The sequence below is a fragment of the Thermobia domestica genome, chromosome 5, assembly GCF_964235325.1.
Source record: "Thermobia domestica chromosome 5, izTheDome1.hap1.1, whole genome shotgun sequence".
NCBI lineage: Eukaryota > Metazoa > Arthropoda > Insecta > Zygentoma > Lepismatidae > Thermobia > Thermobia domestica.
This window is the reverse complement of record NC_137458.1, coordinates 249314453-249327971: the sequence shown is the minus strand read 5'-3', so window position 1 is coordinate 249327971 and position 13519 is coordinate 249314453. Positions and strand designations below refer to the sequence as shown.

Below are 13519 nucleotides of genomic sequence, written 5' to 3'. Positions count from 1 at the left end.
TCTTGCATGCAAGACCAAGACCAAGTCCAGGAATCCCGATGCAAGACCAAGACCAAGACCAAGGGGTGCCAGAGCAAGTCCAAGACCAGGACCATACCTGCAAGACCAAGACCAAGTCCAGGAATCCCGATGCAAGACCAAGACCAAAACCAAGGGGTGCCAGAGCAAGTCCAAGACCAGGACCATACCTGCAAGACCAAGACCAAGACTAAGACTCTTGCGCAAGAGTCTTGCACAAGTCTCGGCACTACTTGAATTTTTTTTTATATAGAATGTTAAAAAGAAGGAGATGGATTTCTTGGCTTCAAACAAATGCTGCTTGAGTGAACATGTTCCCACTAGTTTTTGCAATCCGTGTGAGTCGATCTGCCCCTGTAGCATATAGCTACAGTATGTCGTTTTCTGAATTGGTTGTTCACGTTTTCTGTAGATCTTGCTCGTTTCCAAGCCACACAGGTGTTATCTTCTGCCATGTGAGCTTTTTCAGTTGACAAACACTGTGTGCGTGGATTTTCTCGGTATTTGTCTATTTTATCCAACTTTCTTCACTCCACCATTCAGTCATTTCTCATCACTACCGTCTCTCTTAGCCTTGACGCATAATTGTGGGACGTTAAACTAGATACTTAATTTCATTTCAAAGCATATTACTGGTGTTCTTCTTCCAAAACTAAAGAGAAATGTAGCATTAAACATCAGTAATACCGTAAACCATAGGTTTCGACTACATGGGTATGGCCTTGGCTCCGAGACTCAAGCATCGGTTGAAAACTTTTAATGTGTGCTCATAAAATTAATATCGAAATAACATTTTCATGACATTGACAAAAACTTGGTGCAGGCGACCACAAGTTTGATTGGATGCTTGTACGTTGGCAAGTTTGGACGGATGCTTGTACGTTGAATAATTGTCTATTAATATAACTTTTAGCCTCCTTAGATATAAGGCACATCGAGGATTGAGCGATATAGCATTATACTAGAACAATAAATCTTATTATGAAATTAAAAGTAACTATTTTTCTGACTACTAATCTCTTGAACCACATGACCGATCTCGATCAAATTTTCAACATAGATGAAGTTTGGACCTGGGAGTGTTTTCATCATTTCACTTTCACGGTAAAACTTAGGGGAGGGGAGAAGGAGGAGTTATAAAATAATAAATAAAACTTAATAACTCTTGAACCAAACGACCAATCTCGAGCAATTTTTTTTAACATAGATGAGGTTCAAGCCTGGAATGTTATCTGTCAGTTCACTTTGACGGAGCAACGTAGGGAAGAAGGAGGAGGAGGAGGAGATATACAAAAATCAATATAAATAAAAATAAAAGTGATAAGTTTGTGACTTAATAACTCACGAACCGATTTCAATAAAATTTTTAACATGTGTGAGGGTCGGTATAATATATATAATAAACTTAATAACTTTTGAAACACCCGACCGATCTTGATCAAATGTTCAACATAGATAAAGTTCAGGCCTGGAGCGATTTTTATAATTTTACATTGATGGTGCAACGTAGGGGAGCGGGAGGGGGAGATATATGTAAAAAAAATATATAAATATGTGACTGTCTTTGTGACGTCACCACTCTTGAACAAGCCTATCGATCTCAATCAAATTTTCAAATAGGTGAGGTTCGGACTTAGGGTGTTTTTGTCATATTACTTTGACGGTAGAACTTAGATGAGCAGGAGGGGAGGGGAAGTGAACAAAAATAAATAAAACTTAATAACTCGACCCACCCAACCGATGTCGATCACATTTTCAACATAGATGAGGTTCGGACCTCAGATTCGTTTCTGTTATATCACTTTGATGGTGTGGCCTAGGGGAGGGGGAGGAGAGGGATATTTAAAAATGATCGAAAATGACCGGTATTAGAGTGGAATCTATAGTTTTGGGGATCGCTGAGATACGCAGTGACACTTCCGATGCTGCTTAAATCCAAATTCAGCCCCTTAGTTTGGCGGAGGGGAAAGGATATATATAAAAATGATTGAAAATTACGAATCTTAGTGTCGAATCCGAATCCATAGTTTTCGAGGTCGCTGAGTTGAATACTGATCTTCCGATACCATTTACGACCAAATTCCACCTCGTAGCTTGTGGGACAGGGAGATGCATAATAATGATCAAAAATGATCAAATATTAGCATCGAATCCATAGTTTTCGGCGTCGCTAAGGTGAACAGTAATACTTCCTATCCCGTTTAAATGCAAATTCAGCACCGCAACTTGGGGGAGGAAGGAGGAAAATTATCGAAAATAACTGTTATCGATGTCGAACTCATGGTTTTCGAGGTCATTGGGATGAACAATGACACTTCCGATGACGTGCCCTGCAACATGGGGGAGGAGGAGATATATAAGTTTATTGAAAATGACCGATATAAGTGCCGAATCCATAGTTTTCGGGGTCTCTGAGACGAACAGTGACACTGTCGTTTAAATCAAAATTTAGCCCCGCAACTTGGGGAGATTGAGGGGATAGAAATATAAAAATAATCGAAAATGATCGATATCAGAAAGCGCTTTAGTAATAGTAAAAAGTGACTGACTAACGAAATATATTATTTTTATTTTTTTAAGTTTAACACAACGAAGTGGGTAATTGATACTAGTAATCCATATTCGCAAGTGAGACTTCAAATAAATTGGAGTTTGATGCCGTTATTTTGTATTTCTAATACAATTGAGTTGAGTTGATTGTGAGTTTAACGTCCCGTTCAGCAGCGAGGCTATATGAGACGTGGACCTACTGATTAACGTGGAATCCGAACCACATGAGCTCCCACCGGGAATTGAATTTTCTAATACACGTCGAAAGTATTCATATAAATTGAGTTTATACAAGACACAGGAAGATGTTTGGTATAGAGGGGTGGTGGATAATTTATAACACAGCGAAGGGCAAATGCAATTATTCAAGGATTATGTGATTGCAGCAGCAGAAGAAATGTGTCCAGAAAAAGTTAATTTATTTAAACACCAGTTTATCAGCAAACACTTTGGTTCGAAGAATATTGGGTCAATTCATACTAGGAGATCGAGAAAAAAGAAAAATTGCCGCTCAACGTTTAAAAAAAAATGTTCAGAAATGTTGAAGTCGATACTTCAAAACCACAATTAATTATATTTTACATCCAATGGCGATGCTCCGGCTGCCACCATTTTGAGTTTTCTCGATTTCTGGCGTTTACGTTGTTTTGAATTCCTTAGCATGTATTTGTCCTAGCAAATTGAAAATTGCTGGGCGGCTCCAACTTATGCAGAGCTAAAACTTTGATCTCTTAAATTTTTGCCTAAAACCACTTGAAAGGGTCAAATCAGGGCCTACAGTAGCAACATTTTTGGACATTGAAGACATGTTTGGAAAGAAGAAACAACTGATGAAGAGGCCTTAATTTGTGTGCATGTAGTCCGGGATCATAAGTTAATACACAAAAATTTACAGACCTGTAGCTGCTCCCAAAAGTCTGAACAAAAATCGTAAAGTTGGAAAATTATGCCAATTCTACGTATTTCACTGTCCAATATCTCCAATGGGCCTGGATTTAAAAATCTGAAACTTTGGGAATAGTTGCTCCTTTAGTATACCATAACACACACAACAGCGCGTTTTGTGTTTTTGAGCAGAAGGGGGTAAAAGTATTAAGGAATGATGTCATACTCTAGGAGGTGTTTTGTTCACAAATTCAATTAGAAACTCGTTGTTATGAAGTAAAATAAAGTAGGATGAATGGTTAGTTCAGTCAAGGATCTCAAGCTCCTTTCTTTCCTCTAGTTGTGACTCTTGTCTTATTACACCCACAACAGCACTAGTGAAGATTGCCGGTATCAGCAGAATGCGAGAAAAGTCAAAATGCACTCTTGGCAAAAACTCTTTGAGAGCAGCTACAGGTCTGTAAATTTTTGTGTATAAACTTATCATTCCGTAGTACATCACACAAAAATTCAGACCTCAACATCAGTGTTGCTTCTTCCAAATCATGTCTTCAATGTCCAAAAATGTTACTACTGTAGGCCCTGATGTGACCCCTTTCAAGTGGTTTAGGCAAAAATGTTAAGAGATCAAAGTTTTAGTTCTGCACAAGTTGGAGCCGCCCAGCAATTTTCAATATGCTAGGACAAATACATGCTAAGATATTCAAAATAACATAAACGTCTAAAATCGAGAAAAAACAAAATGGCGGCAGCCGCTGCGTACCTAGGAGATGTTTTAAAAATCCAATGATCGTGAAACATTGATGGAAGAAATTAGAGTTTTTGAAGATGGTCGAGCGGCACATGCTTGATCACTTAAAATGGATTGTCTCTATTGTGGTGTTGCCGAAAAAAGATGAGCTCAATTAATTGTCTGAGAAACCGACACTTTGAGTGGTTCTCTTTGGCCCTAAATGAGTCAAAAGATGTTTTAGATACTGCTCAAGTGTTACTTTCTATTCGCGGGATAGATGAAAATTATGAAGTTTATGAATAACTTCTCATTCGTAACATTTACGGCACGATCACGGAGAAGATATTTTTAAACGATTGAAAATGTTCAAAAAAGCAGTCTTCAATGGAAAAAATTAAAGAGTATCTCTATTCTCTACTGATAATGGCAAAAGCATATCTGGAAAAATAAAGGTTTTGTTGCTCTCGTATCAAAGGCAGTAGGGACGTAAAAAATGAGAGTGGCTCAAAACCACTAACTATACATTGCGTTTTTATCAATAGTTTTCGTGCGGAAAATGCTTAGTTATCTCAGAAGTTTTAAAGCCAGTCATATCCAGAGATGTTCACCCTCGCGAGGGTGGCCCTCTCGAGGGCATCCTCACCCTCAAGTTCCCTCGCCCACAGTGACGCGAGGGCGAGGACAAGTTTTGGCTGCGAGGGCGAGGGTGCGCGAGGGCGAGGACAAGCTTCGATGGCGAGGGTGAGGGTGCGCGAGGGCGAGGACAAGCTTCGATGGCGAGGGTGAGGGTGCGCGAGGGCGAGGAAAAGCTTGCACGAAGAGGGTGAGGGTGCGCGAGGGCGAGGACAAGTTTCGGCAGCGAGGGTGAGGATGCGCGAGGGCGAGGACAAGCTTCGATGGCGGGGGTGAGGGTGCGCGAGGGCGAGGAAAAGCTTTCCCCAGTCAGAATTTTTAAACTATCCTATCTCTTCAAGTCAATAATTGTCTGTTTTGCATTATTACTTTTCAACCACAGAGCAAAATAATTCAGTCACTCTACTCCTGTTTTAATGATGTATGGCAGCGTGTAACAAGTTGTTGCGAGGTCCTGGGCAAGAAAAGTTTGTGATCGCCCTTTCAGTTTTTAATTGCTAATTATAATAAAATTTCTGGAAATCAATTAATCTACACATTTAATTATTTGTGCTAAAGAAAATAAAGGTTTGTTCTCTTACTTTCCCGTTCCACCATTTCTTTCATCATCATTCACTTGCAATTTCATCCATCTCCTTTAGCAGTTACATAACTCTGGGGCGCTAAACTAAAGATTTCATCTTTTCTTTCACTACTACAATCTTAAAGTTTGCACGACATTATTAATTGTTGAATTGGTGGATTTATAAAAGTCAGTGCTAAATCGTTTTAGGCTCGATAATCTTTCCAAGGCCCCTGGAGGTGCTAAGCTCTGAGCGTGCCATTTAGGGAGGAACGGTGCTCAGCGATAGAGAAATTACCTTTGTTCGAAGGGTCGCATGTTCGATCCCCGTCCAAGTAAGTTTGTGGTGGAGGACATCGTGTTCGTGCGTTTTCTGGGGATTCTCCAGTTTCCTGCCACATTCTCATTCAACTATTTCTTTCATCATTCACTTCTGTCTCCTTTAGCATTTAGCTTGCATAATCGTGGGATCTTAAACTAAAGATTTCATTTTTCATTTGCCTTTACGTATTTGTAGTGTAAGGAATCCTTGAGACAACGTTTGAAAGATATCATTTCATAATTGTGGGAATTACTGAAAATAAACTTCCCAACAATGATAGCTGCCAAAAATGAACCAAGACCAAAGTGATAAAGTGCACAAAATGGCCCCTAGGGTAGTTTCTTAAGACAAAGTTTCATATTTATGGCAATTATTGAAAAAAAAAATTAACATTGTTAAGGTAGGACAAATGTATCTGTATTAGTGGTGAATATTAACAATATTTGAGCATCGAAATTAACCTTACAAGCACATTGACACATTTCAGTTTATATTTTAAAATACCAATTAACTTAGATTCACATTCAAATCAATGAAGTCATTCATGTTATAGGTTAGAGTGGGTATATATTTCCGAGTGATAATTCAACAATAGTGTTCTGAAGTATTTTATTTGTTTGCTGACGGAGTTTCAAAATTAAGCTCTTTAGATCTTTCCCTTTCAATTTGTTCAAATTCCTCAGTTACGCTACATACATCAGGGATGGCCAACGTGTTGACTGTCAAATTCTGACAGATAGTCCGCGGCAGTCACTCTACCGCCACTCATCAAACCTTGATTTCACCCTCACCCTCATGAGAGCCACCCTTGTGTGGCTGAAAACTTATGCTTGCATCGTAGTTCAAGGAACATTTTGAAGTAAAGGCACGGATACTGTTGATAAATGATGTAAACGTCACTATCGACCGAGATCTCTATTGTAACAGTTGTTCCATTTTAGTTGTTCCACAGTAAGTTATACGATGATATGTTTAGTTTCCTTTCTTTAGAACGTATGTTAAGCAAGGGCGGATCCAGGACGGACTTCTGGTGGGGGTGGTGGGTTGTAATACTGCTACTTAGAGCTACTTTTAAGAGCTCCAAACTCTGGGATGCGTTTTATTTGTATATATAAAATAAAGAAGTTTCCTCTTCTGGGGGGGAGCAATCGCCCCGATTGCCCCCCATGGATCCGCCACTGACGATAAGGAAATAATTCAACAAATAGGTTGAATAATTGATGCTCTGATCCTCACGAAGGAGGCCCTCTCGAGGCCTCTTCACCCTCAATTACCCTCGCCCTCAATGATATGAGGGCGAGGAAAAGTTTTGAGCACGAAGGCGAGAGCGAGCGAGGATAATGGACAACTCCTATCGCGAGGGCGAGGACAAGCTTCGATGGCGAGGGTGAGGGTGCGCGAGGGCGAGGAAAAGCTTCGACGAAAAGGGCGAGGGTGTCCGAGGGCGAGGAGAAGCTTCGTCAGTGAGGATGAGGATGCGCGAGGGTGAGGACAAGCTTCGATGGCGAAGGTGAGGGTGCGCGAGGGCGAGGACAAGTTTTGGCTGCGAGGGCGAGGACAAGCTTCGACGGTGAGGGCGAGGGTGCGCGAGGGCGAGGACAAGTTTCGACAGCGAGGGTGAAGGCGCGCGAGGGCGATGGACAATTCCATTCGCGAGGGCGAGGCTGAACGAGGGCGAGGGCCAACTGCTACTGCGAGGGCGAGGGTGAGTGAGGTCGAAGTAAAATGAACATCTATGGTCATATCAGCTGTTAATTGTATCAGATCACATGTCCTCAATCATCGACAATTCGGCAAGTATAAGAGATTGAAGAAAATGAAATACTATTCGTCTCATAGAGACTCTGTGACTATTAATTGACTCAGAATGCATATCCACGACAGAATAAACAAAGAAGTTTCAATAATCTAAGGCAATTTGAGGAACATTCGGAAAATATTGGCATTAAATGTAAGCACAGAATGGAATATCGAAGCAATTATTAATTAAATAATCTGTTTTTTGTAGTGTATAATTGGCATATTTCGAAAACTTGTAGAACAGAAGATTGAATACATATAGAACAAAATTAAATCGAAAACTGTACAGCAAAATAACCAAATTTGTAGGAATGGTTATAATGGAAAGACAGATTGTTTTAAAAATGCTAAAACAAAAAGAGCCCCAAGTTAATATTTATTCGTTTTCATATTTAAGATATATTGTAAAATCGTTTGAGTTTAATAATAAATTGCTGTCTTTCACTGGTACTGTAGGTTAATCACATTTGATCTCGCTAACACTAACATACACTAAGGACTTTCTGTAACCAGTAAACATGCCGGGATATGCAGACACTACCAAGTCGAAGAACTAAGGCTGACTTTCAGTGAGACTGAAAATGGGAAACAAAATGTGAACTAAATAAAGACAAGCAGATCAATGAAACCGGAAAAGAGGATTAATGGGCGGACTTTAAACAGAACGTGAGACAGCAAAGGAAATTCCATCTAGCCTATCGAATACTATCTTTAAGATTTGTAATGAGTACTAGTTAGCAGTGACTAAGTTACGATATGTTAGAACAGAAGAAGTTATCTCATACCTCTGTTATTTTTTCCCATATTAAACAGTCATACACTAACTGTTACACTCATACACTTACCAACTACTAAGATACACAGAAACCTCAACAAGAGTTTAAAATATCAGTTAATCAAATATGCAATGTTTTATTTCTTAATTAAAATCATATCTCTATTTAGTGTAGAAATAAAGTAAAAAATAATATGAGTTTTCTTAAGCATTTTAAGTGTGTGTGGTTTAGAGCCCGTGCTATAGAAAAAATAATTAACCAGAATCTCAGCTTCGCATTGACCATGCTTCATTGTGGAAGCACTGAGGTGCTATCCATAGTCGAGAAAACTGAAATATTATAAAATGATTTTACAACTTACGTTAAATATAAAAAGAAAAAATATTATTCAGTGATCGATTTTTTTAAACATGTAACAGTATACGTAATTATAAAGAATACGGCAGAAACAAGTTCGGTTTATTTGCAGGGATGTGGTGCAGCTCCGGTCAGCATTATTTAAAAAAATATTAAGCACAGTAAACCTATTATAGCAAACTTTCCTTAATGCATATCGTTTTCCTTTGTAGAGGACAGACTTCCACGTTACGTACGATTTACCGTAAATCGGTCAATAGAATTGAAATATTGTACTCTTACCCTTAAGAAATCTTCATTACAGGTTAAGACTTAATGTTAGGAGAAGTGAGTCCTGAAAAAAGATAGTTTGAAATTCCTTTTCAGAATATAGTAGTTCTCTCTCTAAAATTAAAAATTCCTTCCTGATTTTTTAGTTGTTCAGTGGTTGAGCGCTTACTTCTCTATGCGTGGGATCCCTGGTTCCATCCCCGGCCAAGTAAGTTAGTGCTGGATAATATTGTGTGCGTCGGTTTTCTCGGGCCACTCCCGGTTCCTCTCACATTTTCATTCTAACGATTATTCCATCATTATTCACCTTCCTTAATCACCCGTCTCTCCAAGCCTAAAGGGCATAATCATGGGATGTTAAACTGAAAGACGTTGCCATGCGCATCAACGGTGACATTTAGACGATTCCAATGTGAAAGAGTTTCCATTTACTAAAATTGAAGTGCAAATGTAGTTAACGATGCACAAAACTATAATAGACTTAACATTTTAATGTAATTTAAGAAATAGGAAATACTTCGTGACATTAAAGGAATAAGACTGGGATTTCAATAACAACTTACTTATATATATATATATATATATATATATATATATATATATATATATATATATATATATATATATATATATATATATATATATATAATTTAGTAGCGATAAAGGTGAATTCATTTGCATGTCTGCTACAATATACCATACAGTGACTAATTGTTAAGTAATTAAATAATTCAGTTCTTGTAAGTTTTTTTGATAATAGTTTTAGTTGTCCTTAATATTTTTTTGAGACAGGCCCGCATAGTTATCGTTACGGCAGTGAATACAGAAAGTCTGTTTAGTGTCGGATCTAGAAGATAAAAACTGGGGGTGCCAGCCAGAACTCAGGGTATAATAGGTATATCATGGGTTTACTATAAACTTTCAAAAATATTTAGACAATAGTTTCAACTATTTTTGTCACTAAAAAAATGGGGGGCTATGTCCCCCGCCCTGGGCTAGATCCGCCACTGGGTCTGCTTAACAAAATGGTATTTAGTCTCAATGTAAAACAAGATGGAAAAGATCATGTACTTACAAAATGGATGTAGTTTTCAAGTTGTATTGCAAGACAGTCTCTTCTGAATTACTTCAAAAGGAAGTAACCTTCACGCTACTTATATACTTGTTTAAATAAAACAAAGATTAAAATTATGTTAGGTACACAAACTTTGAAGGAAAAAGGTGATTACACGTGTTTCACACTCTCAACGTAAAATGTGCGGGGCTTTTAAGTTGAAACAAAAAGATCGTTCTTTGAACCCCTCACATATAGAAGAAAGAAAATGTTTACCTTGATTTTTTTATCACCTCATAATATGTTTAATTTCTTTTACTTTAGTAGTTACTCCATTAACAGGTTTAGACTTTGCAAAAAATACAAAGTATTTCCTGCTATAATGACATTACAGGTTTCTAAGCAGTGTTGGTAAATATTTATCTGTCAAAATACACTGTATATCTGTCTTTGCAAAGTGAATATAAAATATTTGACTATTATGATTCATTTCATAGAATTGCTACGTTTCTTTCTTTGATTTCATTAGTTGATAATGGAAGAAAATTGGGACAAAGTTTATTTTTTTAGCATTAGATAAGAGAACCCAGATATGTTTCTTGTGGTATGAAAATATAACACATAATATACATAATATAGAATTGTGCTACATAAATCTAATGTTTCATTACGTGATGAAGAAAGAGAAGTATTTTTCGGGCCTCGTTCGGAGACCACTGTTTAGGATAGCGTTTATCAGTTTTTGACCAAGTAAATGTGTTATTCAAAAACCTACGGTACACCTACAAAATTTACTTTTTTCCCGTTGATTTTGATTTATTTGGTTTTCAGTTTAGCGTCCAGTTCAGCAGCGAGGCTATAAAAGACGTCGTCCTACAGCTTAACGTGGGATCCAAACCACGTGCGCTCCTGCCGGGAATCGAACCCAAAGGGGCTTACATTAACCGCTTAGCCACAAGAGAGCTTTACTTTCTCTTGTAACTAGTACTAAGTTACTTAGTACTCTTGATCAAAAAGAAACATTACCTTCTGAATTTCAAACATCTGACTATAAAATAAAGAAAATATAGTTGTTGTTTTGAAAGATAAGCTCTTCTATAAAGGTAACGAAGAAAGTTCTGTCATTTTCTTGGTCTTTGTTCCATTGGCCATTACACAGTGAGTTCAAACTGGGGTCAAACGCTGATGCAGCGGGGCGGAAAATATATGAGGGTGTCATGACTACGCGGACAGTGCAGCGGTGGTTTAACGAGTTTAAAGACGGTGCCTAAGCACTCGAAGACGCACTACGTGTGGGAAGACGAACAATGTACAAAATGAAGCTCTTTAGGCAACAATTGAGGCCAACAGTAGCCAGACATGTGAGGACGTGTGGGACTACAATTCAGTGTAAATAAACCATTCGGCAGCACCTCCATCAACTTGGGAAGCACTACAAGTTGGGTCGATGTGTCCTACATGATTTGACTTCGGGCCAGAAAGACAGCGACAACTGCGTTTCTTTGTTATCTCGTCTGAGAAAGGAGCCATTTCTGGACAGGGTGTTGACATGTGATGAGAGGTGGATCCTGTACAAAACTCCAAGGCGCCGTCATCATTGGTTAGCATCCCATAAACCGGTTCCAAAACAATCGAAACCAGCACTGGATCCGAAAGGTCCTCCTGTGTGTTTGGTGAACTGCTCGAGGTATTGTGCATCGGGAACTGCTACCGGTTGGTCAGAGTATCAATGTAACTGTGTACTGTCAGCAGTTGAGCCGTGTTCAAGAAACACTCAAAACTCTGGACCAAGTACTTCTGAATCGCAAAGAGGTCCTCCTGTTACAGGACAACGCTAAGCCCCAAGTGGCTAGGATTACCAGAGACACCATTTTACGCCTTGGATGGGAAACACTATTGCATCCACCATACTCCCCTTACACTGCGCCGTCATATTATCACCTGTTTCATTCCTTGGACAATCATTTTAGAGGACGTCAGCTCAAATCCCTAGTAGAGGTGTAAAATGCACTTGATACTTTCTTCGCTTCACGGTCCACAAACTTCTACCGCGATGTAATCCATGGCCTTCCAGAACGTTAACAAAAGATCGTCGATGCCGAAGGGACTATTTTTGATCTTCCAGGTACGTCTTAGGTGACATATCAATGTTCGAAGTTGGTGTGTGAAAAATTGAAAGAACGTTCTTGCTTACCTTCATATAAATCCTGCATTACATTCTGTATTGGGAATCTAATTGTACATCATTAATTACAAAGTCTCATCAATTTCCATCGCAAAAAATTCAAGTTTTTGCTTACCTAATATTTTTCATTCTACAAGCATCGATTATGTAATGGCCGCCAGTATGAACCATTGAATTACATTACAGTTTCCACCGAATCAGACGTCGTCCTACTGTGCAAACGATATATTGTTCCTATCCTTCTTGTATTCATCCGAGAGACAATTTTTCCGTGCGAGCCCGAGAGCATGAAAGATGGAGTTCGAGAAGCCAAAAGGACAGTAATCCATGGAACTGGGCTCTGAACAGGAATATGCTCGAACGGAATAGCATAGATATGAGTTACAGCTGTGAAGCGTCAATGTTTTGACCATGTGACTTGAATCTTTATCTTGGTTCACTTTACACATGTTAGGTAAAGTCACCGTACAATGTTGTTACTTCGTCTGTAAAAACTGGAGATACGACATGTTCTTGAAGAAACAGCAGTAATTTTCCCTCTTTTTTCGACTTCCGAATCCATCAGCTTTTCTCTGCTGCAAAACCTATTAGCAACCGCAAGTATCGAACACCCATCTTTACTTGGCGCAAAGAATTACCTCGGTCTATTTCTTGAATACTCTGTACCCCATCGTCACTTAAGTAGAGATACGCCTTGTTACCACATTGTCACAACAAATTTCCAGCAGGCAACAACCACTTCGCGATATTCCGTGGTGTAATTTGCATACACGCTGATGTGGACGTTTTGCAGCCTCAATTTATGTTGGATTCCACAATGCACTGTTCATTGCGTCACATGAAATCATTTGGCTTTGCTTGTGGTAATGGGTTCTCACAAGCGGATAATCCCAAATCTTCGACAGCACAGATCTTGCGAGTGTCACTGACGTCCGCTATGGATGAGATTTAGTTGATGATGTGGGTTATGGAGAATACTGCTGTGCATAACGTGAAAACGTACTGATGTGAAAACATAGCAAAATGTAAAAAAGAAAAAAAAAGTAGAATAAAATAAATGATTTTTAAAATACATATTTTCTTTTACAGGATAAGAGAAACCGTACTAATCATCTTTGTTTAATATTACGAAAAGTAAAATAAATAAATAAATAAAATAAATAGTTACTAAAAATACTGTCTTTAAAAATTAAAATAATCGTACTGTAAAGTAAAAACTAGAACTAAAACAAATCGTACTAAAAGATAAAAACTTATTATGTTTTTAACACAATTACTTTTTAAAAATTCATTTTATTCGTGATTACAAAGAAAAGAAGAATTCTCCTATAAAATTATTTTATAAGTATATTGAGAGCGCTCCCGTAACTTTTC

At 38.4% G+C, this 13519-nt stretch overlaps 1 protein-coding gene across 1 annotated transcript in view; it reads right to left on the bottom strand.

The window, feature by feature from the left end:
• Nucleotides 1-10121, bottom strand: part of LOC145684812 (hemolymph lipopolysaccharide-binding protein-like) — a 33531-nt gene extending 23410 nt beyond the window's left edge. The window contains exon 1 of the mRNA XM_081757180.1: nt 9982-10121. The gene's annotated coding sequence lies outside the window, so the exon portion shown is untranslated. The remainder of the gene's footprint in view (nt 1-9981) is intronic.
• Nucleotides 10122-13519: the final 3398 nt, after the last annotated feature.